At 43.9% G+C, this 22,812-nt stretch overlaps 1 protein-coding gene across 19 annotated transcripts in view; it reads right to left on the bottom strand.

Annotated features, from left to right (window-relative positions):
- The window catches only part of LOC134345363 (SPRY domain-containing SOCS box protein 1-like), a 368,280-nt gene that overhangs the window by 231,590 nt on the left and 113,878 nt on the right, over nt 1-22,812 (bottom strand). For 4 of the 19 annotated variants that reach the window (XM_063045893.1, XM_063045894.1, XM_063045901.1 and 1 more), the window contains exon 2: nt 783-923. The exons of 10 other annotated variants lie outside the window; for them this stretch is intronic. The gene's annotated coding sequence lies outside the window, so the exon portion shown is untranslated. Of the gene's footprint in view, nt 1-782; nt 924-20,051; nt 20,527-22,812 lie in introns of those variants that run through there. 5 more of the 19 variants (XM_063045896.1, XM_063045900.1, XM_063045898.1 and 2 more) reach the window with 5 other exon arrangements.

Here is a 22,812-nt window from a genome sequence, read left to right as displayed (position 1 = left end):
GATTACTCCAATCTCTCTGTATTAACGTTGTTATTGTGTTTACAATTTTGAAAATTAATAAAAAGATTTTAAAAGAAAAGGAAATTTTGTGTGTGTTGCTCAGATTTCCAGCATTTGCAGATTTTCTCCTATTTATGATTATGTTCATAGTGTTTTGCTGCTGTTCTCCACCTACTTCAAGGTTTGATGCGAGTGTATCCAGAGATGCAGTTCTACACACCACTGGTGTAATGCGTGCTTACTTGAGTTGCTGTTGCCTTCCTGTCAGTTTGAACCAATCTGATCATTCTCCTCCGATATCTATCTCTCTCTCTCTCTCTCTCTCTCTCACACACACACACACACACACACACACACACACATATCAACAAGGCGTTTTCGCCCACAAAACGGACACTCACTGGGTGACTTGTTTTTCACACGATTCTCAGTAAACTTGAGAAATTATTCTGCATGAAAATCCCAGATCGGCAGTTTCAGATACACAAACCACTATGTTTGGCACCAGCAATCATTCCATGGTCAAATTTGCTTAAGTCACATTTCTTTCCTCATTGTCATGTCTGGTTTGAACGAGTTGCTACCACAAAACTGGCTGATTAGATACTTGTATTAACAAACAAGTGTACAGGGTACCTAATAATGTGGCCTCTGACGGTATTATTACCAGCTGATATCCTTGTAAACTACCTCTTCAGACCGAGCCAGCATCACCTTGAGAAACACACATTGATTACAGGAAACTAGGCTGGATTTATTAAAGGTAAATCATATCATACTACCTTATTAGTGGTTATTGATGAGCGACAGAGAAGACAGCTATAGAGCCACACACGCAAAATGCTGGAGGAACTCAGCAGGCCAGGCAGCATCTATGGAAAACGAGTACAGTCGACATGTTGGGCAGAGACCCTTCATCAGGACTGGAGAAATAAGATGAGAAGTCAGAGTAAGGTGGGGGGAAAGAAGGAAGAAATAGAAGGCGAAAGATGAAATCGGGAGGGGGGAGGGATGAAGTAAAGAGCTGAGAAGTTCATTGGTTTAAAAGATAAGGGGCTGGAGAAGAGGGAGGTGATGGTGAGTAAGGAAATAAGAGAGAAGGAAATGGGAATGAAGGGGTAGCATTACCGAAAGTTTGAGACATTGATGTTAATGCAATCAGGTCGGAGGCTACCCAGACGGAAGATAAGGTGTTGTTCCTCCCACCTAAGGGGGACATCAAGCAGTAAAGGATGCCATGGACTGTCATGTTGGCATGTAATGGGAAGTGGAATTAAAATAAGTTGGCCACTGGGAGATCCCGCTTTTTCTGGGGGACAGAGCATAGGCGTTCGGCAAAGCGGTCTCCCAATATAGCCACACTGTCTACAGCACCTGATGGACTTCAAAAAAAGTTTGATGAGGGGGCATTTAATTGTATCAGGACTGTAGCCTATGGAAAGAAATAGGCTACACAAGTAACAGATATGGCATTGGCTAAGAGGAAATGGAGAAAGGAGGCCGGGGGGCGGGGGGGGTTAAATCTTCAATTTTAGATTGAAGGGGATCAGATAGTGGCCAGAAAACACTTTCCAAATTTGTAGTTGATGCAAAATTTGGAGGCATAAGGAACTATGAGGAGGATGGTAATGCTCATCGTTCCTCAAAGGATAGATGAGGACCAACTTAAAGGGGAGGTGAAAATACCATTGAAATTGAGATTTCTCTTGACCAGGCATGGCATCTCGATGACATGATATGATGAAACTAAAGTTGATATGTAACATACAGTGCCTATAAAAAGTATACACCCCACCCCAGAAGTTTTCATGTTTTTATTGTTTTACAAAATTGAATCATGGCGAATTTAATTTGGCTTTTTTGACAATAATCAACAGAAAAAGACTTTTTTGTGTCAAAGTGAAAACAGATCTCTACAACGTGATCTAAATTAGTTACAAATATAAAACACAAAATAATTGATTGCATAAGCATTCACTCCCTTTAATATGACACGCCAAATCATTACTGGTGCAGCCAGCTGGTTTTAGAAGTCACATAATTAGTTAAATGGAGATCTGTTTTTGGAGACCCGTGTGCAGTCAAGGTGTTTCAATTGATTGTAATAAAAATACACCTGTATCTGGAAGGTCCATCTGTTGGTGAGTCAGCATCCTGCCAAAAATTACACCATGAAGACAAAAGAACAATCCAAGCAACACTGTAAAAAGGTTTTTGAAAAGCACAAATCAGGAGATCAATACAAGAACATTTCCAGGTTATTGAATATCCTTTGGCATAAAGTCAAATCAATCATCGAGAAATGGAAAGAATATTGCACAGCTGTAAGTCAGCCTAGAGCGGGCTATGCTCAAAAATCGAGTGACCGTGCAAGAAGGGAACTAGTGAGGGAGGCCACCAAGAGACCCATGACAACTCCGGAAGAGTTACAAGCTTCAGTGGCTGAGTTGGGAGAGACTGTGCTTGCAACTGTTGCCCAGGTGCTTGATCAGTCACAGCTTTATGGGAGAGTAGCAAAGAGAAAACCACTGTTGATAAAAACTCATGAAATCTCAGCTAGAGTTTGCCAGAAGGCATGTGGGAGACTTTGAAATCAGCTGGAAGAAGGTTCTATGGTCTGATGAAACCAAAATTGAGCTTTATAACCATCAGACTAAATGCTACATTTGGTTTAAGCCAAACACCACACATCATCGAAAACACACCATTGCTACCATGAAGCATGGTGGTGGCTACATCATGCTGTGGGGTTGCTTCACTACAGCAGGCCCCGGAAGGCTTGTGATGGTAGAGAGTAAAATGAATGCAGAAAATTGGGAGATTTGTTTTCCCATCCAGAAATGACCCCAAACATAAAGCAAAGCTACACAAGAATGGCTTAAATACAATAAAATGGCCAAGTCAGAGTCCAAAGCTCAATCCAGTTGAGAATTTAGCTGGACTTGAAAAGGACTGTTCACTCATGATCCCATGTAATCTGACTGATCTTGAGAAATTTTGTAAAGAAGAGTGGGGAAAATGTGTGTCTAGATGTGCAAAGCTGGGAGAGACCTATCCTCACAAACTCAAGGCTGTAATTGCTGCCAAATATGTATCTACTAAATACTGACTTGAAGGTGGCAAGTAATTATGCAATCAATTATTTTGTGTTTAATAATTGTAATAAATTTAGAGCAATTTGTAGAAATTTGTTTTCACTTTGACACAGAAGAATCTTTTCAGTTGATCATTGTCAAAACAGCCTAAATTAAATCCACTGTGATTCAATGTTGTAAAACAATAAAACATTAGAACTTCCAAGGAAGGGACAGGTGAAGATTTTTTATGGGCACAGTATCACAAACAAAAGAAGATAGTTATGGTTATTGAGGTCAATCAACCCTGCCCCACAATATCACAGCAAGAGTTTCTCTGGGCAGTGCTTCAAACACTTTGCTTCCATCACAAGATCAGAGATCAGGACACTCTCCAACGGTTTCACGATGTCCAAATCCATGTACTTCTCCTTAGTAAATGCAACATGCCAGCATGCAACATAAGCCAGGCAACACCAACGCAAAATAACATTTGCAACAAAAGGGCACCTGGCATTCCCACCTCCAAAAAGAGAGAAACTAATCAGTTGAACTTGACTTCAATAATATCACCATTATCAGAACTCCCATTCTGGTGCTCACCACTCAGCAGAAACTCAAATAGACCAGTCAAGAAAATACTGTAACCGTAAGAGCAGTATTTTGCTGCAAGTGATTCCCCTTCTGACCGCTTAAAGCTTTTTTTCCAACTCCAAGGAATAATGCAGGTGTGTGATGAAATATCTTCCCCTTGCCTAGATAAATGTAGTTTTAGCTTTGAAGCAGAGCACCATCTTTGCTAAAATAGCTCAAGTAATTTCCAGATGCAACACTAAACATACACTCCACCTCCCCCCCACCCCCCACTAGTAGTGCATGGTCAATGTAATTACTCACCAAGGCTAGTCTCACAGTATCTCCCATTGAAAAGGACGAGATCACCACTTCCCCTTCTTCATCACTTGGTCTAAATTTTAGAACTCCTTACGCAAAAGAACTGTGGTGTACATCACCAGAAGAACTGAATCACCACATTCACAAGAACAATATGGGTGACAATAAATACAGCTGTTGCTACCAATGCCCAAGACACTAACATAAATAACAGAGAAAATTACATTTTGTCAGAGAGAAGAGGCAATTGAAAATATTTTCAAACATCTGATGTAAGGCTATGACACAAAATGTTGGCAATGCCTTTCACAGAAACATAGAAAACCTACAGCCAATACAGACCCTTCAGTCCACAATGCTGTGCTGAACATGTACTTACTTTAGAAATTACCTAGGCTTACGCATAGCTCTATATTTTTCGAAGCTCCATGTACCTATCCAGGAGTCTCTTAAAAGACCCTGTTGTATCTGCCTCCACCACCGTCATCTGCACCCCATTCCATGGACTCAACACTCTCTGCGTAAAAAACTTACCACTAACAACTCCTCTGTACCTACTTCCAAGCACCTTAAAACTGTGCCCTCCCGTGCTAGCCATTTCAGCTCTGGGAAAAAGCCTCTGACTATCCACATGATCAATGCCTCTCATCATCTTATACACCTCTATCAGGTCAGCTCTTGTTCTCCGTCACTCCAAGGAGAAAAGGCCAAGTTCACTCATAAGGCATGCTCCCCAATCCAGGCAACATCTTCGTAAATCTCCTCTCCACCCTTTCTATGGTTTCCACGTCCTTCCTATAGTGAGGTGAACAGAACTGAGCACAGTACTCCAAGTGGGGTCTGACCAGGGTCCTATACAGCTGTAACATTACCTCACAGCTCTTGAAATCAATCCCACTGTTGATGAAGGCCAATGCACTGTATGCTCTCTTAACCAGAGTCAACCTGCGCAGCAGCTTTGAGTGTCCTATGGACTCAGACCCCAAGATCCCTCTGATCCTCCACACTGCCAAGAGTCTTACCATTAATACTAGATTTTGCCATCATATTTGACCTACCAAAATGAACCACCTCACACTTATCTGGGTTGAACTCCATCTGCCACTTTTCAGCCCATTTTGGCATCCTATCGATATCCCGCTGTAACCTCTGACCGCCCTCCACACTATCCACAACACCCCCAACCTTTGTGTCATCAGCAAATTTACTAACCCATCCCTCCACTTCCTCATCCAGGTCATTTATAAAAATCACGAAGAAAAGGGGATCCAGAACAGATCCCTGAGGCACACTACTGGCCACCAACCTCCATGCAGAAAATGACCCATCTATAGCCACTCATTGCCTTCTGTGAACAAGCCAATTCTGGATCTACAAAGCCTCCTTACTTTCCCCATAAGCCTTGCATGGGTATCTTATCAAATGCCTTGCTGAAATCCATATACACTACATCTACTGCTCTACCTTCATCAATGTGTTTAGTAACATCCTCAGAAAATTCAATCAGGCTCGTAAGGCACGACCTGCCTTTGACAAAGCCATGCTGACTATTCCTAATCATATTATGCCTCTCCAAATTTTCATAAATCCTGCCTCTCAGGATGTTCTCCATCAATTTACCAACCACTGAAGTAAGACTCGCTGGTCTATTACTTCCTGGGCTATCTCCACTCCCTTTCTTGAACAAGGGAGCCTCTCCCATCCCAATTGATGATGCAAAGATCATTGCCAGAGGCTCAGCAATCTCCTCACTTGCTTCCCACAGTAGCCTGGGGTACATCCCATCTGGTCCCGGAGACTTATCCAACTTGATGCTTTCCAAAAGCTCCAGCACATCCTCTTTCTTAATGTCTGTATGTCAAGTTTTTCAGTCCACTGTAAGTCATCCCTACGATCACCAAGGCCCTTTTCCGTAGTGAATACTGAAGCAAGGTGTTCATTAAGTACCTCCACTATCTCCTCCGATTCCATACACACTTTTCTACTGTCACACTTGATTGGTCCTATCCTCTCACATCTTATGCTCTTGCTCTTCACATACCTGTAGAATGCCTTGGGGTTTTCCTTCATCCTGCTCACCAAGGCCTTCTCATGTCCCTTTCTGGCTCCCCTAATTTCATTCTTAAGCTCCTTCCTGCTAGCCTTATAATTTTCTAGATCTCTATCATTACCTGTTTTTTTGAACCTTTCACCCTAAAGATGAATCAATCTGCTGAGTTTGGGTTTTCTTCTCCGTGATTCCAGGATCTGCAGTCTCACTTCCACGTAACAGAATAAGTTAAATTGCTCTTCATTAAGATCAAAGTCCTCAATGGTCTGAATGAGCTCTTTTCATACATTAACCATTCTGGTGATCCAATATTAGAATTCTAGCATAGGTGAGTATAAATTTCGACATGGGAATTGCGTAGCCTCAGTTGAAGCAAAAACTAGGTCTCAAGCCTTGTGCTTGCCTGCTGCTGAAGAACGCAGAAGAGACGCAGAAGTGCTACAGCGTGGTTGAGCTTGGCTGAGGCCTGGCCTTGCCCATTAGTGCTGCCCTCCCGTGTTCGAGTGGTGGAATGACAGGCTGGATTGCGTGCATCTGAACACTGCCAGGATACTGTACCATCGATTGCTGGACAATGTCGCTCAGGGTCTTGGACTATATATGCTTCTTTTTTTGAATGAGTATGCTGCTTTGCTTGATATTTTGAATTATGTCACTTGCTATTTTTGAATGTTTGCTTACCATTTTGAATATTTTGCACCTTGGCCCCAGAGAAATGCTGTCTCAATCAGCCGTATCAACGTATGGTTTGAATGATAATTGATTTGATTTGATTTGACTTGAAACTTAGTAAACTGCATGTCTAATACTCTGCAATCACATTTCTGACCATGCCACAGTATGGATTGACAGCAAAAAGATAAAATCTGCAGGCACCTATTGCAGATTATGGCCTGCCTTCATAGAATGTTTTTGATGATTGCACACTCCAAATCTTCATTTTCACTGCAACGTTCAAGATGATTGTCAATACCTCAAATTCTTCATAGTACCTAACTTGAAGTAGTTAAATCATTTCACTTTCACTCCCAGTCATTTCTAGCATATCTAAGCCTGAATGTTTGAGATCACAGTGAGCGAAACAGTTCTGAATTGCCTTACTGCTCATTTCCAGCTAACTACCAGTGACAAAAGTCACTGCTTTTTGAACAAAAAAGATGCACTATTTAAAAACTGCTCAGTCTCAGCACAGCATAGAGTCTAATGCCTACACAAATGCATGCGACTGACTGTAGTTGGACATTGTTCAACAACAGTCTCCTGTCCCAAATAAGCAGCACAGTGTCCAAATAAATGAAGGGAATATCACCTATTTTCTCGATTAGATTTGTTCTTTAACAGTTGTCCCAAATAATCAGCTACCCCGATTTACTGAAGGCCCAATTAACCAGAATCCGCCATACTGACTTAGTCGTGCAAGCTGGCATCCCCTAGCTCCACTGATTAAATTAGAATCTGGAAGGTACAGCATAAAAATATCAGAATCAGATTTATTATCACCGGCATGGGTCATGAAATTTGTTAACTTAGCAGCAGCAGTTCAATGCAATACATAATATAGAAGAAAAATAATAACATAATAAGTAAATCAATTACTGTATATGTATCTTGAATAAACATCGTGCAAAAAACAGAACAATATATACTTTAAAAAGTGAGATAGTGCTCACGGGTTTAATGTCCATTTAGGAATCGGATGGCAGAGGGGAAGAAGCTGTTCCTGAATCACTGAGTTTGTGCCTTCAGGCTTCTGTATCTCCTACCTGATGGTAACAGTGAGAAAAGGGCATGCCCTGGGTGCTGGAGGTCCTTAATAATGGACGCTGCCTTTATGAGACACTGCTCCCTAAAGATGTCCTGGGTACTTTGTAGGCTAGTTCCCAAGATGGAACTGACTAGGTTTACAACCTTCTGCAGCTTCTTTCGGTCCTGTGCAGTAGCCCCCCCTCCCCCCAATACCAGATAGTGAGGCGTCAGAATACTCTCCATTCTCCTTAACTTCTCGAATCTACTAGTCATCTACACACCAATGACAAATAATCGACCAACCACATACATACTTTTAAGATAATGGAGAAAATGGAACACACAGACGAAACAAATCTAATTATTTCACCATGCCTTCAGCTGGAAAGGCCTTAAGTTCTGGAATCCCCACTTTTAAACTTTTCCACTTCTTTCCTTCTTTAAGATGCTCCTTGAGATCTCTCTGGATATGAATCATACGCCCTGCTAATGTGCAGTATTTGTTGAACACCGTCCTGCATAAAAATTGACAAATTGGTCTGTTATTCCTAATTTCATACAGTGAAATTCTTTGCTCTGTATGCTTCCATAAAGATCATTTCATCACATCAGTACATTGAGGTGGTAGAAGGGAGAAGACTGAGGATTGTTTCAGCCACTCCCAATACACAAGTACTCTGACAGGAAGTGATAAAGCAGTGGCAACTGGGGACATGAAGGGGCGGGTTAATGAGCAGTGGTGCTGATCAGTCTTACTGCTTGGGGAAAGTAACTGTTTTTTGCATTTAGTAGTCCTGGCCCTCCCTCCCTGATGGGAATAGAACATGCAACCTATGAGCAGGGTGGGTAGAATCCATCATAATATTGCTGGCCTTTTTCTGGCACCTTCTGTATACATGCCCTAATGGTGGAAGGCTACCTGCTGTAGAGACTTGCTGACCATTGCAGTGTAGTTTCCATAGTATGCAATGATGCAGCATGTTAGGACACTTTACTGTGCATCTGTAGAAGGTAGCGAGTATTGATGTGCATAGTCCAACTCTCTTCAGCCTTCTCAAAAATAGAGACGTTGATGAATTTTCTTGATGGGGTAGAATGCAACATGTTGATGCCACTAAAAGGAAGGCAAGACAGCGGCTATATTTCATTAGGAGTTTAAGGAGATTGGTTTGTCAACTAAAACACTTGAAAACTTCTATTTGACTGGCTGCGTCACCATCCCATATGGGGGGGTGGGGTGGGGAGGAGAGGGGTTGCTGCTGCACAAGGTCAAAGTAAGTTGCAGAAACTTGTAAAATTAGTCTGCTCCGTCACGGGTACTAGTTTCTGTAATATCCAAGACATCTCCAAGGAGCAGTGCCCAAGGAAGGCAGCGGCCATCATTAAGGATCCCCAGCATCCAGAATACGCCCTCTTCACACGTCAACTGTCAGGAAGGAGGCAAGGAGGTAAGGAGGTAAGGAGGTACAGAAGCCTGAAGGCACACATTCAGTGATTCAGGGACAGCTTCTTCCCCTCTGCCATCCAATTTCTAAATGGACATTGCACCCATGAACACAATCTCACTACTTTTTTTTTATTTCTGTTTTTTTTGCACTACTTATTTTAACTAAGCTGTTTAATAGACAATATATATATTTAATGTAAGGTTATTCCCTATTTATTAATCAAGAATTTCATTGTACTGCTGTCGTAAGGTTTATGAATTTCATGGCATACACCAGTGATATTAAGTCAGATTCTGATTATAATTTTCACATTTTAACATTACTACACATAAAGAAAACTAAAGTTTTGTCCAACAATACAACTATTTCTTCTTTTGAAGCCAAGATTAATCAAGGTGCATTGAGATTAATGAAAAGTATTTGACACATATGCACGAAAGGCTACATATTAACAGATTTTATTTTCCTCCCAATGCCAATGTAACAGCACCTGCGTATCCAATGCATGCATGACATTATCTTCCCACATGTGCACATAATCCAGAATGGATTCTGTGGCACATTATAAAGAAATCAAGAGAAGGGAACTGGACTGCTGTTTGTAATATTCATCATCAAAAAGCATAATATCTTATAATTTATCCAGATGGGATGTGGTAAACCATGTATATATGTTGTAACTCGGTTACCTGTCTGGACACACCCCTCTACTGACTGCCCCTGTGGCTCCTCCCACAGAGTCCTGTATAAAGGTATTCGCCTTGCCCCTCACCCTCAGTCCGGGGGCAGACACTCACTGTGGAGGTCGTATTGTACAGCGAATAAAAGCCTTTCAGTATTTTACCAAACCTCAGTCTTTTGGAATAATTGAAGGTGTTTCAATTTTATTCGCTGTACGTTTTAAAACATGGAACAGTCCCTGAGACCAGAAAAATTAGACCTCAATCCGCAAACACCTGAAGCTGGAAACGCTTTCGAACTCTGGCTGGCCTGCTTCGAAGCGTATCTAGAGGAGATTAAAGCGACCGACCCTGTAGCGAAGCGCATAGAGTTCTACTCTCCAGGGTCAGTCCACGGGTCTATTCGCTGATCAGAGACCAGCCGAAATATGACGGCACAATGAACGCACTCAAAAGACAATACCTGCAGCCGATAAACAGTGTCTATGCTCGGCACCGTTTAGCGACACGGCAACAATGCCCCGGGAAATCGAGTGCTGAGTTCGTCCAGGCCCTACAGACACTCGTGCTGGTCTGCAATTGCCAGGAGCTGACGGCGGCGCAGCATGCAGAACTCCTAGTGAGGGACGCCTTCGTTACGGGGACCAGGTCAGTGTACGTGCGCCAGCGGCTGCTGGAAAAAGCCGATCTTACCCTAAGTTCGGCAATGGAGCTGGCTGATATGTTGGAGGCCGCTCTGCATAACTCCGAGGCTCTCCAGGCACGCGATCCCCCGATGGCCTCGTGGGTGCCGCAGACCCCGCAACCTGCCGGCGAATCGACCTCGGCTGCCGCCAGTTGTGAGTCCGCGAAGTGCTACTTCTGCGGACTGGAGAAGCACCCCCGGAAACGCTGCCCGGCCCGACAGGCTACCTGCTCCAGCTGCAGAAAGAAGGGCCACTTCGCCAAGGTCTGTAAGTCAAAACCGCGAGCGGGATCGAGCAGCGCCGCGTGCGAGACGTGGGGGTCACCATCTTGCCTGCCGCCATCTTCCCTGCACGCCACCACCACGTGCGAGACATGGGGGCGGCCATCTTGGTTGGCGCCACCTCCCACCGCCTACGACCAACGGGTGCTCACGGGGCACCCCACCACGCCGGACCAAGACAGCGACCCCACCCTGGCTTCCGTGACCCTCGACCAAAGCGCTCCCCACCAGCTCGCAAGGTCAATGATGGACATCCTGGTGGAGGGGCACAGGACAAGCTGCCTGTTTGACACAGGCAGCACGGAGAGTTTTATCCACCCGGCCACGGTGCAGCATTGTGGACTCATGATACGGCCGGTAAGTCGGAGGGTCACCATGGCCTCCGGGTCACATACAACAGACATCCGGGGGGGTTGTGTAGCGACGCTAGTGGTGCAGGGCACAGAATATCGGGACTTTACGTTGCTGGTCATACCTCAACTGTGTGCCCCTGTGCTATTGGGGTTGGACTTCCAGAGCCACCTGAAAAGCGTGACAATGAAGTATGATGGGCCCCTCCCACCAATTACTGTCATAAATCCCGTTTTGTAGAGATATGTCACATACCCCACTACTGACCACACACACCGACCCGCACATCCCACCCAACATCATGCCAACTGCCACACTACCGACACCACTTGCGGCCTCTCCACCCTCAGGATCCCTCCCCCACCGCTGTTCACCAACCTGACCCTCGACTGTAAACCTGTGGCAACTAAAAGCAGGAGGTACAGTGCGGGGGACAGAGCTTTCATTAAGTCGGAGGTGCAGCGGCTGCTCGGGGAGGGGGTCATTGAGGCAAACACAAGTCCTTGGAGGGCGCAGGTGGTTGTTGTTCAGAACGGGGAGAAGAATAGGTTCTGGACTATAGAATCGTGGACAATAGCCAGACCATCAATAGGTTCTCGCAGCTCGACGCGTACCCTCTACCCTGCATCACGGATATGGTCAATCAGATAGCACAGTACAAGGTGTACTCGACCATAGACCTAAAATCCGCTTACCATCAGCTCCCCATCCACCGGGAGGACCGCCCTTACACTGCCTTCGAGGCGGATGGCAGGCTTTATCAATTCCTGCGCGTCCCCTTTGGTGTCACGAATGGTGTATCTGTCTTCCAGAGGGCAATGGACCGGATGGTGGACCAGTGCCAACTGCAGGCCACGTTCCCATATCTGGATAACATCACCATCTGCGGTTACGACCAGCAGGATCACGATGACAACCTCCAAAAATTTCTCCAAGTGGCCAAATCTTTCAACCTCACCTATAACAAGGACAAGTGTGTATTTGGGACCACCCGACTTGCTATCCTTGGGTGTGTCGTGGAGAATGGAGTCATTGGCCCTGACCCCCGAACGTATGCGCCCCTTGTTGGAACTCCCTCTTCCCAATACCCTCAGAGCCCTCAAAAGGTGCCTGGGCTTCTTTTCATATTACGCCCAATGGGTCTCTAACTATGCAGACAAGGCCCGCCCCCCGTCAAGTCCACCACATTCCCCCTCTCTGCTGAGGCCCACGCGGCCTTCAACCGCATAAAAGGGGACATTGCCAAAGCAGCAATGCATGCGGTGAATGAGGCCATTCCCTTCCAAGTAGAGAGTGACACCTCTGACTTTGCGCTGGCTGCTACCCTCAACCAGGCAGGAAGACCAGTGGCATTCTTCTCTCGTACCCTTCAAGGCCCTGAAATTCAGCACTCTGCGGTAGAGAAAGAGGCCCAGGCCATAGTGGAAGCTATAAGGCACTGGAGGCACTATCTTGCCGGCAAAAGGTTCAACCTGCTAACTGACCAGCGCTCAGTCGCGTTCATGTTTAATAATCAGCAGCGGAACAAAATCAAAAATGATAAAATTCTGAGGTGGAGAATCGAACTCTCCACCTACAACTATATCATCATGTACAGGCCTGGGAAGCTCAACGAGCCCTCCGATGCCCTATCCCGGGGAACATGCGCCAGCGCGCAGATCGACCGGCCATACGCCCTACATGTAGACCTTTGCCACCCGGGAGTCACCCGGCTTTTCCACTTCGTGAAAGCCCGGAACCTGCCTTACTCCCTTGAGGAGATCAGGATGATGACCAGGGACTGCCAAGTCTGCGCAGAGTGCAAACCGCACTTCTACTGACCCGAAAAGGCACCACTCATCAAGGCCACCCGCCCCTTTGAGCGACTGAGTGTTGACTTTAAGGGCCCCCTTCCCTCCATCGACCGCAATGTGTACTTTCTTAACGTAATTGACGAGTACTCGCGGCTCCCCTTCGCCATCTCCTGCCCCGACACCACTACCACGTCAGTTATAAAAGCCCTGCGCAAGCTCTTCACTCTGTTCGGATACCCATGCTATATCCACGGTGACAGAGGGTCCTCGTTTATGAGTGACAAGCTGCGCCAATATCTACTGGCTAGGGGAATTGCAACCAGTAGGACCACGAGCTATAATCCCCAGGGGAATGGACAGGTAGAGAAGGAGAATGGCACAGTGTGGAAAGCCACACTCTTAGCCCTCAGGTCAAAGGGACTGCCGGACTCCCGCTGGCAGGAGGTCCTTCCCGAGGCACTCCACTTCATCCGCTCCCTGTTATGCACAGCCACCAATGCCACCCCTCATGAGCGGCTCTTTTCTTTTCCCAGAAAATCGACCACTGGAACCACCCTACCATCTTGGCTGACATCCCCGGGGCCAGTGCTGCTCCGGAAACATGCGAGGAGCAATAAATACTCCCCGATGGTCGAGAGGGTTCACTTACTTCATGCGAACCCCCAGTCTGCCTACGTGGTTTTACCTGATGGGCGGGAGGACACGGTCTCCATCCGCGACCTGACGCCCGCAGGAGCTCTGGGCCCCTCCCCTGAACACTCCATGGTGACTATTGACCCCGTACCCACCAATGTATGTACCTACGAGACACCGTGCACCCCAAACCCTATACAGACACCACACGACACTCCCATACCAGGCGCGACACACACGCACGAGGGATTACCGACGCCTAACGTGCCGGCACCTGAAGTCAGACCGGAGTCAGCACAACTGCCATCGCCGGTGCTACGTAGATCACAGCGACGGACTCGACCGCCTGATAGACTTAACCTGTAAATATACTTATTGTAAATATTGTCAGTCACTTCACCCCGCGGGACTCTTTTAAAAAAAGGAGGGGTGAATGTGGTAAACCATGTATATATGTTGTAACGCAGTTACCTGTCTGGACACACCCCTCTGCTGACTGCCCCTGTGGCTCCTCCCACAGAGTCCTGTATAAAGGTGTTCACCTTGCCCTTCCCCCTCAGTCCAGGGGCAGACACTCACTGTGGAGGTCGTATTGTACAGCGAATAAAAGCCTTTCGGTATTTTACCAAACCTCAGTCTTTTGGAGTAATTGAAGGTGCTTCATGGGATTAAGCCATTAAACAAAATTCCTGTTTCCAAAAACTGTAGGTAATACCTCGGAGAACTAGGTTTGCCAACATAAGGTTTCATTTTTTTTTGTTGTTAACTTGAGTAAAGAGGTCACTTCGCAGTCATCTCAATTTCACCGTCTTCCCTCCATTACAAGCATGTTATTCCATTTTCTAATCAACCTACTACATCCTTATTTTCTTCAGCCTGCCCATCAAAGGACTCGGACTGTTAATCCTTGATTTCTATAGCCATCCCTATTCCGCTGAAACATTGATTTTGATTTACCTGCTGTCACTGATGTAACAGGAAGCCTGGAATTAGCACTACTTTCACACCTACGCAAATAAACCAAACAATACTAAGGTTTATGACTAAGTTACACATAACCACAATCACAAATAATATTTTGCACGTCCCCTGGGAAATCTGCAGACACTGAAAACTGCCAGAAAAACAAACTTCAAAGTTGCTGGTGAACGCAGCAGGCCAGGCAGCATCTATAGGAAGAGGTGCAGTCGACGTTTCAGGCCGAGACCCTTCGTCAGCAACTTTGATGTATGTTGCTTGAATTTCCAGCATCTGCAGAATTCCTGTTGTTTGCGAGAAAAACAAACTATTTCTTTACGTGAGGTCATATCAAGGCATAGATGCATTGTTACCAGATTCTCAGAACACACAGTAATCCTTGGCTCACATTAATGTAGCGCAAATTAGATGAGCAACAGTTAATTGAAATGCCAGATTGCCCCACTCTACAGAAATTCCAGATTTTTAAAAATGAAGACATCAGCTTGCTCCTTTCACAAGGAAGAGAAATCCAAGCAACACACACACAATGCTGGAGGAACTCAACAGGCCAGGAAGCATCTATGGAAAAGAATACAGTCGACATTTCAGGCCGAGACCCTTCATCAGATCAGGACTGGAAAAGAAGATGAGGAGCCAGAGTAAGAAAGTAAGGGGAATGGAGGAAGAAACACAAGGTGAAAGCTGAAACCTGGAGGCGGGAGGGGTGACGTAAAGAGCTGGGAAGTTGACTGGTGAAAGATACAGGGCTGGAGAAGGGGGAATCTGATAGGAGAGGGCAAAAGGCCATGGAAGAAAGAAAAGTGGAGAATGGGGAATGGTGAAAGACAGGGATGTTACTGGAAGTTCAAGAAATCGATGCTCATGCCTTCAGGTAGGAGGTGTGGCCTCATCGCAACAGTAGAGGCGGCCGTGGACTGACATATCGGAATGGGAATGGGAAATGTACCCAAAATGGGTGGTCAGAGGGAGATCCTGCTATTTCTGGTGGACGGAGCATAGGTGCTCAGCGAAGCAGCCTCCCAATCTGCATCGGGTCTCACTGATATATAGGAGGCTACACCGGGAGCAGCAGATACAGTAGATGACATGAAGTGCCCCAAATAGTTCTTCCCTGTGAGGCATGAATATCCACTTCTCGAATTTCCGGTCGTGCCCCACCCCTTCACCATTCTCTTTTCCTCTAATCTCCTCAATCTGCCTATCAGCTCCCTCTGGTACTCCTCCCTCTTTTCCTTCTTCTGTGGCCTTCTGTCCTCTATTAGATTTCCCCCTTCTCCAGCCGTTTATCTCTTTCACCATTCAACTTCCCAGCTCTTTACTTCACCCCTGGTTTCACCCATCACCTTGTGTTTCTTCCTCCCCTCTTCCATCTTCTTACAGTAACTCCTCATCTTTTATTCCAGTTCTGATGAAGGATCTGAAAGGCTGCCTGTACTCTTTTCCATAGCTTGTTCCTTTTCTAGCTCTTCAGCTACAGGGATAAAAAAACCAAATATATTATAACCTGAACAGAATGGTTTAAATTCAATGCTGCAAAAGTTTAAATGAATCAGCCGATGCTATTATACTAGCCAATGGTTGGAAACAAGATGGGAAAATTTTTAGCCATGGCCTTAGATCAATCCTAATCACTCATAGCTATGGAAGATTGAGTACTGATCGACATGGAAATTACCCAATCTCTTATTCTAGTTAAGAGATTAAGAGAACAGTGACGTCACAAAATGCTCTTTTAAACCCCCACAGGACGAAGATAAGTGCTGCATATCTTGAGGTCCCTGGCAGAAATCTGCTGGGTTTTCTTTAAATCTGCTTCAACATTTACACTACCCACACATGCATCTGGTAGCTCCTTTAGGCCTGTTCCAATGACAAACAGATTTGTTCATTGCCTGTGCTAATCTAGCAATTCACTAAATAAGGATTTCCCCCATTTTACCCCCAAATTTAATCGGCTGTCTGGCTAATGAACTGAAGATCTGAAAGCAACTCAACAACACCCTGAAAAGGTTAATAAATTAAGGGATTAAAGAAGCATGGCAAATTATAACCAAAGGCATTCTGTTCATTGCATCTTTCCCTGTTAAAAATGAGCTATCCAACCTACCCGCCTTCCAGCAATTGGTCTGTAGTCTTGCTGGTTACTACTTTACAAGTAGACATTCAAGTACTGTTTACATTTGATATGAGTTTCTGCCTCCACCATTCTTTCAGGCAGTTAATTCCCAACTCTTACTACCAACCTGGTGAAAACATTTCCTTCATATTCCCAATGGGTGTAGCAATTTTGTTAAATCGTTGCCCTTTGGTTTTTGAACGTGCTACAAATATAAATAGATCCCACTTACCAAGCATGCCTTGGCCAGAAAACAACTTATCCAAATCCACACTTGCCTAATTCTTTCTGTTGCCATCAAAATTGGCCATACTCCAATTTAGAATCTCAATTCAATGACCAGACCTATCCTTCATCATAATTATCTTGCAACTAATGGAATTATGATCACTAGATCCCAAATTCTCCATACATACACTTCTGTCACCTGCCCTAAGAGGAGATACAATATCGCGCTCTAATTGGGATGTCTATATGTTAATTGAGGGAACTTTCCTGAACACATTTGACAAAACTCTATCCAATCCAGTCCTTTTACAGTATGGGAGTCCCAGTAAACGTGTGGAAAGAAACAGAATTAGAATCAGATTTGATATCACTGACATCTGTTGTGAAATTTGTTGTTTTGCAGCAGTAGTGCAATAAAAATGTTATATATTGCAATAAGCAATACATACAAAAAAATTAAATCAGTAATGCACAATGAGAAAAACTATTGAAGTAGTAGTATTCATGGCCCATTCAGAAATCTGATGGCAAAGGTAATCTTAAAAAACTGAGTATATCTCTTGTGCCTCCTCTCTGATGGAAAGTAAAATCACCTACTAACAGGACCTTATTTTTCTTGCAGCTGTCTGCTAACTCTGTACAAATTTGCTCCTCTAAATCCCATTGACTATTGGGTGGCCTATAACATAATCCCATTAAGGTGGCCACCATTTTCTTATTCTTCAGTTCCACTCATATAGCCTCAATAGATGAGCTATCAGTCCTGCCCTTTCTGTAACCAAGTCTCACTAACAGCCACAATTCCATAATTCCATGTGCTGATCCATGCACTAAGCTCATGTACCTTACCTACAATACTCCATGCATTGAAATAGATGTAACTTAACAATAGTCCAACCACACTCAAGCTCAGCCTTTCAGCTTTGCCTTTGTGTGCAGACTTAACATCTACCTTCCCCAAAGCCACCAAACTAGCTGTTCCAGGCACGCTGCTTCCCAGCCTCCTGCAATTCTAGTTTAAAACCCTCAGAGCAGTACCAGCAAGCCTTCCCGCTATATATTGGTCCCCTTCCAGTTCAAGTGCAAACCATCTCTTTTGAACATTTCCTGGAGACAGCCCAATGATCCACACTGGTAAACAGTATACTTCTTATAGAGGTGAATGGTCTATCCTCAGTCTAGTAAAATTGGCCTTCTCCAATTAAGAACCTTTAATCCTATTTTATCCCAGTCATTTTGCACAATCATGTTAAATCAGACCAAATTGTGAACACTCCCACAAAAGTGATCTGTCAGCAACCCAACTTCATCTTCTTGAACTCTATCCAAAATTTATACCAATTCCCACCACTAGCCCTTTTACTGGACTTTCTGGATACTGACTTAAGAGTTCTGCATCTTCTACACCTTTCACACTAACCACGTTACTTGGCGTTCAGTTAAATGAAATCCTCTGTTGCTACTGCCTTAATCCTTTTGCACATGAAGAGAAAACTTCTGACATCTCATAACAAATCACAAGGAAAAAAATGACTAGAACTTTTGCAAAAGTGGTTGCAAAGAAAACACTTTCAATCACTACACCAAATACATTTTCTGATAAGCTCAGAAATTAAAGACAATAAATGTAGCAATAGAGCATTTAGCTCTATTGAAATTTTATTAGTAGCTTTGAAGTAGCAAATAGTTTACAAGACACAAGCACAGAATTCTGCTGCAATCAAACTCAGTTAGAAATGTAGTTCAACTGCATACCAGCTTAGAGAATATTTGCATTTTCAAGTGCAACACCTCGATGAGGATATGCTTAAAAATAAGGGAATCTTTGTGTTCTGAAAGTTGTCGAAAAAAAACTTAGTTTTTCTTTCCTCCATTTGTCTCCCCGTTTCTCCTGATGGGACTGATTCTTAGTTGGATCACTCCTTGAGCAACATTCACCAAGATGTATCAATTACATAGTCATTATTTAGATGCCTACCTTGATTCTGTAAGTGCTAGCTGGTGTTTAATAAAGGAAAGCTTAACTTGCTGTCAAAATGTGGTCCATGAGGCCAACCACAGAATCTAGTGGGATTTTCAGGACTTCGCTTTGTACCATCCCAATATCTGGGTCTGATGTATCCAGAAGCATAACACACTGCCTTAAACTTGACAAAGCACTTAAGCATGCGCCCACAAAATCAAAAAGGATTTTTATTGTTTTTAGTTAAATCTGTTTAATTTCAATACCAACCAAACAGAGGGCACCTTGCAGACTTTCCCCTCGCAACCTCAAAAAGGATAATTAACATTATTCTCTCAGATGCTAAAAAATAGCAGAACAAGGACAATCTGAAGTCCAAATTCACACTTTCATCACCAGAGGTCAACAAAACTGAATAGAGGGCCATCCGCTAGCGAAATTGTAGGCAGTTTCTAGAGTAGGTTACATGGTCAGCACAACACTGTGGGCCGAAGGGGCCCATAATGTACTGTAGTTTTCTACGTTCTATGTTCTAATTTGTCTTCAGGTCATTTTAACTCATGTATAAATACACCAACTTTTCTGTAATTCTAAATGCACTGATCATCTTTAAAAGGTCCAACTTTGGTGTCTGCAGCAACAATGGGTTTAAGAACCAGCAGTGTATTCAGTTTATTTCAATTTCACTGGAAATGTTTGCATGAAATTAAGCCTTGAGCATTCACTGGCACCCAACCTGCAATCAGAGAGTGGAAACGGAAACAGGCCTTCTTTCTGCATAATACACTAATGCCACAGCAATAATACTAAATTCCTGCAATCCGAGTAACCTTCAAGAGCAAGGCATACAAAATTAAATTTGCCAAGTTCATTATATTAAAGATAAATACTGTGCTTTATTCATACTCTTTAACGATCGTGCCCTGCAGTACAGAGTTGGCCTGTCACTGCTTCAGACTGACAAGAAATTGGCTTCCCTTTTAGGCACTCGGTAGGACTTTTGTTGTTAAAGTTGGCGACTACAACGTAAAAGAAACAACTGCTCAAATTGAACTATATTTCTAATCCAAAGTCCAACTACAGAACAAACAGTATCCTTTGAGGGAGTAATATTAATAAACACTCACCATAAAAAAAGTGCCAGTACTTTGAGCAGAATTAGAAGGTCCTCAACAGACCTGGCTCATAAACACGCGGTGTCCAGGAAACTTCTGCAGAAATGCCACTAACTGTATACAAGCTCAGATCACTTTCAGTGAGGAAAAACAACTTACAGAAATCTAAGAAAGAGAGAGAAAGTCAGAATCCTGGACCAATTCAACTTGCATTGCAGAACTGTGGGAAACACTCGTCAGTGTCGTCGTTAGCAGCAAAAGGGGACAAAAGTGTTTTCCGACTCCGTGTGAAGTCAGACAGCCAGACAAACAGTTAAAGCAAAACCTGCAGGCGAACACAATAATCACTTCTGATAAAACGTGTACCGTTTCAACACAGGGCAGTGTTAAAAGACCTCGCTTTCAGTGGGAGAGTATAACCGACGGCCCAGATGGAGAAGTCTCCAGATGAAGCGAGTGCAATACCCTGCCGTGAAAGCTGATCCAGCTGATCTCATCACATCGGGCTACTAATTCACTGATCTGGGAATGAGGAACAGATGGTGACGCCCTTTCCTTCAACCACCGCACACAGGCTTGCTGCCCGGGTCCACGACCAGACTAAGAATTAAATTGGTGGCAGAACATTTTTCTTTATGTCATGTACACCCTAGAAGCCAATATGCTCGCACAAGTCCACACGTGCACTACACCGATTACTAAAACGGAGACCAAATGGTGTTCTTAGAGCCGGGACAAAGATCATGCGACACCGAAGACCCATTGCAGGAAGCCATCTGGGGCCGCTTGAACCCCGGCAGATTGGCGTAGGTATGAATTGGCACCTTGAGACCACGTTGATGTGCAAGACAAAAGCCACCCATTGTTCCTTCTTGGAGGGGAGCTGCAGGCATATGATTACACAAGTGCACATTAAGCGAGAGCTCTCAGCTGGCAGACGTCAGGACAGATGGCAAACAATACAATGAAAGCAGATCGTCCAGGACCAGGATAATTTTCAAGTAGCAACATATTATGTTCGGAAACAAAAAATACTCCAATTAATTTTGTAAACATATGTTTAAGAATGAACGTAAGCCAATAGTCAAAATAAACCAGACTTCCGCCTGTAAAACAAAACCCTGTATTAACTTCAACTCTTATCTTTAAAAAAAAGTCCTATCTAAAGTTGAATGTTGGCTTTTTAAAAGCTATTTTTAATGGATTTACTCTCAGTTAAATGAGAACAAGAAACAAGATATCACGGGGAGAAACAGGGTTTGGAAACGTTTATGAAAGATTAAATAAAGTCGACCGAGTCTCGGCATAGATAACACGCGGTCGCCTTAAATAAGTAAAATAACCGACACTGTAACCAAACCAGCCTGCTTCTGGGAAAAATAATATTGTTATAAACCTTACGTTTTAAGCACATGAATGTATCACATTATAGATGTTAATAGTGTAGAATTAATAGACATTTTTGACAATGTATTTTCTGTCTGGCCACAATCAAATTCAATTTCAGAGAACGACGAGGGAGGGACGGCCAGATTAGACAGCGCATATGGTGCATCACAAATCAGTTAAACTCACTGCTATGTGCAGCTAATCTTTGGAACGAGGCCAAGGCACCTGCAAGGATAGGACAATGTCATTATTACCATGGATCAGAGGTAGATACAAAATCTATTGCAAATGGTGGGTCAGCAGGTGGTCTACAGATCCTCTTAATCAGTGCGCGCAACACATGAATAAGCTTTTATCACGTCTTCTACAAATCAATAATATTAATGCTTTCATTCAAGTTTTCATTGAATACTCAATTCAAGAGATTTCAATCACAACTCAAACAGACGTTAACTCAACTCCTATTTTAAAAATTTATCTCTGCAGGGAATGTCCTGAAAGAGCATCAAAAGACACGTCCTGAAAGTGCTGCCATCAGGAAGAAGCTACAGGAGCCTCAGGACTCACAGCCAGGTTCAGAAACCTCTCAACCAGCACGTTCTTGAACCAAAGGGGATAACTTCACTCGCCCCACAATCTATGGACTCACTTTCAAGGACTCTGCATCTTATTCTTGATATTTAATGCACATTTACTTTTATTATTGTATATTTTTACTTTTTCTCAGCTCAAGCTCGTAAAACCTGAGCTATGGGCATAGCCAAGCACACTCATTTCTCAATTGCCTGGAACTCTCGGACTATTCCAGTGGTGTTCAGTATTGTGGTTTTCTGAATATTTATATCAATATTGCTGTGTAGGCATTATTGAATGCTATTCAAACTCAATATGTAAGTTTGCTGATGACACGATTGTAGGCTGTATCTCAGGTAATGATGAGTTTGAGTACAGAGAGGAAATTAAGAACCTGGTGGCATGGTGCGAAGACAATAACCTATCCCTCAATGTCAGCAAGACGAAGGAATTGGTTGTTGACTTCAGAAGGAGTAGCGGACTGCACAACCCAATTTACATCGGTGGTGCGCAAGTGGAACAGGTCAAAAGCTTTAAGCTCCTCGGGGTCAATATCACAAATGACCTGATTTGGACCAACCAAGCAGAGTTCACTGCCAAGAAGGCCCACCAGCGCCTTTACTTCCTGAGAAAACTAAAGAAATTTGGCCTGTCCCCCAAAACCCTCCCTAATTTTTATAGATGCACCGTAGAAACCATTCTTCTAGGGTGCATCACAACCTGGTATGGAAGTTGTCCTGTCCAAGACAGGAAGAAGCTGCAGAAGATCGTGAACACGGTGCAGCACATCACACAAACCAATCTTCCGTCC

The sequence above is a fragment of the Mobula hypostoma genome, chromosome 4 (assembly GCF_963921235.1).
Source record: "Mobula hypostoma chromosome 4, sMobHyp1.1, whole genome shotgun sequence".
Classification (NCBI taxonomy): Eukaryota; Metazoa; Chordata; class Chondrichthyes; order Myliobatiformes; family Myliobatidae; genus Mobula; species Mobula hypostoma.
The sequence above is the reverse complement of the archived record's forward strand: the minus strand, read 5'-3'. Positions and strand labels throughout refer to the sequence as shown.